General features: G+C 38.5%; 1 long non-coding RNA gene across 1 annotated transcript; it reads left to right on the plus strand.

Annotated features, from left to right (window-relative positions):
• Nucleotides 1-398: 398 nt before the first annotated feature.
• Nucleotides 399-4,058, plus strand: LOC109244314. The gene is made up of 3 exons (XR_002070686.1): nucleotides 399-588; nucleotides 766-912; nucleotides 4,019-4,058. It is a non-coding gene; the product is annotated as an uncharacterized LOC109244314 (long non-coding RNA).
• Nucleotides 4,059-4,480: the final 422 nt, after the last annotated feature.

Raw genomic sequence — 4,480 nt, forward strand, 5'->3', positions numbered from 1 at the left:
CGTATATAGCAGTTGCAGGTTTATGAAACAAATGTTCAAATCAGAGGTTTAATTCGCAGTTGCAGGAGAAGTGTTAGGGTTTTTTCCTTTTTGGAGGGGGTGGTGGTTGGCGGAGGTGTGGGTTGGAAAAAAAAGGGAAAATTAGCGCTATTTTTTTAGTAATTAATTGTTTAACGACGGGCTATGTTATATTTTAATGGCCGAATATTATCCCCTCGTTAATATTGAGCTAAAATTAGTTTCAACGACAGAAAAAATATTTGGTTGTTATAAGTACACTTATAACGACCGAATTTATGTCCCTTCGTTAAGAAGTGGTCGTTAAAAGTTAAATTTCTTGTAGTCATCTATAAAGCAAATTATACATGAAGCTTTAAAATATTGAACCATGGGTGCAAAATAGTTTCAGAGTAATTACGTTTGATCTGCCATAAGATCAGAGGATAAGATGCTATTAACAGTGTTAATTCATAGAGAGTTAATATGTTATAGTGATTTGTTCTTATACCATCATAATGTAAAAGGAAAGTGTGCCAACAAAAGGACTGTATATAATCGCATCAAGTGCCTACAAGAAGATAATATAAGGTAGTTCACAAAGTGACGTGGTTTTTGCATGTATTGATTTCTTTTTCAAGTCTTCGCAATGTTTCAAACTGGCACCCTGTCGTTCTTCTATTTTATCTTCTACATTTTTCAAGCAAGTAGGTTTCATGACCTTTGTTGTTTGGAATGATTTTGCAATTTTATAATTAATAATTTCAGGTTACTTCGTCGTGGGACAAATATATTTCAACTCATTATGTCCTCAAAGGTTTCCCTTTGTTGACATTGCAACGGGAAGGTGGCTTCTGATGGCCAAAATATAACTGAATCAGAAGTTGTATCCAATTCTCAAACTCTCAAGTTTCTGTATGTTAATTGAACTTAATACAGAAAATACTTTTGATATTTGAAAAATTATCATAATAATGTTGGGCCCGTGCGTAGCACGGGGTTGTCTTACTAGTATCTTTATAGATACTTGCAATACAGCAAATAATACAACTTTTATAGCTGTGTTCGTCGTCCTCCTCCTCATTTGTATATAGTAGTAACTAGAAAGGAATACCCGTGTGATGCACGGGCTACCATAGGTATAGGCATTATCTTATATACTTGCTAAAATTCAACAATAAATTACAAAAAAATAAATAAATTGTACATGACTCAACATTTCACCAGTTAGGATGAACACCATGACTAATACGATGCTCAAGAGTCTAATGAACAACAACATTGTCTTTGGCATTTACAAGACCACCCACAGCTCATGCTCCTGGAAGAATATTTTCGGGACTTGAAATCATGAAAAAGGCCTTGCAGTCGCATTTGCATCAATCCCTGAAAATCATTTGACGAACCTATTAGGTATTTAGATATTTTTCACCAAATGAAATTATGCATGTGTATTGCTCCTTGAACTTGCAAGTACTCACCGATGATTCTGCTCTATGCTTGCATTTTCAAGTGATAAAGGTGAAACTGAATCTCTGACTTCTTTGTTGGTTGCAGTGACATTGAAACAATGTGATGACCCAAACGGTCATCATATGTTTTAAATAAAATTCTATGACTCCGAGGCCTTGAAAACCTCATTTAGAGTCACTTCAATTTGCGTGCGCAGTCCGAGTGCGTAGCCGGAAAGCTTAAATATGAAAATCTGTGAAAAATGGTAAAATTTGGTTATAAAATGAATTAATTTGACTTTGGTCAATGTTTTGGGTAAACGGACCCGGACCCGTTATTTGACGGTCCCGGAGGGTCCGTAGGAAAATATGGGACTTGGGCGTATGCCCGGAATCGAATTCCGAGGTCCCAAGCCCGAGAAATGAATTTTTGAAAGAAATTATTTTCTGAAATTGCTTAAGGAAATTTGAAATGAAATTTGATTAGAACCTGATGGTATCGGGACCGTATTTTGGTTCCGGCGCCCGATACAGGTCTTATATATGATTTAAGACGTTTCTGTGAAATTTGGTGAAAAACGAACGTCGTTTGACGTGATTCGGACCTAAATTGGAAAATTCGATGTTTTATGAAGTTTGAAAGAATTCATGAATTTTGAGGTTTAATTCAATGTTTATGATGTTATTTTGGCGATTTGATCGCATGAATAAGTCCGTAGGATATTTTTGAGGTTGTGTGTATATTTTGGTTTGGAGCCCCGAGAGCTCGGGTGAGTTTTGGATAGGCCACGGGTGCATTTTGAACTTTAAAAAAATAGCTGGTGTGTTTCTGATCTGTAATGCATCGTAAATGCGAGAGTTGGCCTGGGCAGCCTTCGTCGCAAATGCGAAGTAGCCGTCGCAAATGCGATGCCCGCCCAAAATCCTCTGTGATCGCAAATGCGATTTATTCTTCGCAAAAGCGAAGTCGCAATTGCGACAGCTGCTTCGCTAATGCGAAAGCTGGGAAATTATGAAGGGTTCGCAAATGCGAATCCTGTTTCGCATATCCCACATTTGCAGAGGTCGGGGTTCGCATTTCCCATGACTAAGACCTGCATTTTTTTATACTTAGCCGATTTTAAACCATTTTTCATATCTTTTCAAAACACAAACTCCTTTGGGCGATTTTGCAAGAACAAATGTTCTTCCAAATCGATTGTAAGTTAGTTTTTACTCATTTCCTTCAATCATTAACATCTTTTTAACATGATTTCAACCTAAAATCAAAGATTTTCATGGGGGAAATTGAGTGTTTTGGGTAGAACCTAGGTTTTTCAAAATTGGGGATTTGGACCTCAATTTGAGGTCCGATTTCAAAACAAATTATATATTTGAGTTCGTGGGGGAATGAGTAATCGGGTATTAGTTCGAACCTCGAGTTTTGACCACGTGAGCCCGCGGGCGATTTTTGACATTTTGGATAAAACTTTGAAAATTCATTTTCATGCATTGGGGTTGATTCATTTAGCGTTTATTGATGTAATTAAGTAATTCGTGATTAGATACGAGCGAATTCGCGGTGGAATCAAGGGGTAAAGCTATAATTGAGACTTGAGTTGTGTTCAAGGCATCCGGTCTAACCTTGGCTTGAGGGATTAGGAGTTGAGTCATATTTTCTACTTGTTTCTTGTTGAGTACGACGTATAGGCATGGTGACGAGTATCTATACGTTGGTGTCGAGCATGACCGTGAGTCTTAAATTGACACTTGTTGTATTCTTGAATGGTACTATGGTTGAAATAGTGAGTAAATCCGTGGTATTGCGCAAAGACTTAGTTTATTTTTGTGGAAATTACTTATGAGTTAGAAATGGTGATAAATGAGATGATTAGGAGTTGAGTTGAGATTGGTTATAGCTGATTCTCCCTTACCGGGACGTATATACTTATACTGTTGAGTTCCCTTGCCGGGATATTATAATTTATGATTAATCCCTTGCCGGGACTGTTGTCATGATCACTGTAAGCTGTATATTTGGAGTGGATTGCGCGTCGCAACATTTTTATACTATACATATATGGATCGGATTGCACGCCGCAACAGACATTATGTTGGATCGGGTTGCACGCCGCAACAGATATTATATTGGATCGGGTTACACGCCGCAACAGCTATATATATATATATATATGGATCGGGTTGCACGTCGCAACAGTGTTAGTTGATAAGGGATCGGGTTGCACGCCGCAACAGATATTATATTGGATCGGGTTGCACGCTGCAACAGATATTATATTGGATCGGGTTGCACGCCGCAACAGTAGTGTATTTGTATTATTGTAGATACTGTACTGTTCTTTCATATATCTATTTGGTTTCTGCTAGGTTGATATTGTTCCCCGAAGCATGTACCCCCTCCCTTTTAAACTGCTTATTGCCTGTTTATTTTTCCGCCATGTATTATATAACTGCACACGTTTATCTGGAGTCTGGTTCTAGCCTCGTCACTACCTCGCCGGGGTTAGGCCAGACACTTACCAGCACATGGGGTCGGTTGTGCTGATGCTACACTCTGCACTTATGTGCAGATACCGGAGCAGAATTTGGTGCGCAGTAGTAGTTCGGGAGCCAGCCTTCAGTCCACCGAGACACCGAGGTAGCCTTGCAGGCGTCCGCAGGCCCGACGTCTTCTCTATCTTCTATTTTGTTCTGTTATCTCATGTATTCGAGACAAACAATGTTATACTTCCTTCAAACGGTTGTATTTAATACTCTTAGTAGTCCGTGAATGTTGTGACACCAGGTTCTGGTTAGAAGCATGTGTTGGGTTCGAGATATTTTGGTTTTTACATTTACTTAAGACTTTCGCTAAATTTCATATTTTGCTGTTATCTAACTGTTTACTTCTTGTTAGTATGATTTATAAAAAGGATTAAAATAAAAGAGTTAAGAATTCATAATTTCGTGGCTTGCCTAGTTACTACGAGTAGGCGCCATCACGACTCACGAGGGTGGGAAATCCTCAGGTCGATTTTAATGACGAGGTTCCA

Source organism: Nicotiana attenuata, unplaced genomic scaffold, assembly GCF_001879085.1.
Source record: "Nicotiana attenuata strain UT unplaced genomic scaffold, NIATTr2, whole genome shotgun sequence".
NCBI classification, from domain to species: Eukaryota; Viridiplantae; Streptophyta; class Magnoliopsida; order Solanales; family Solanaceae; genus Nicotiana; species Nicotiana attenuata.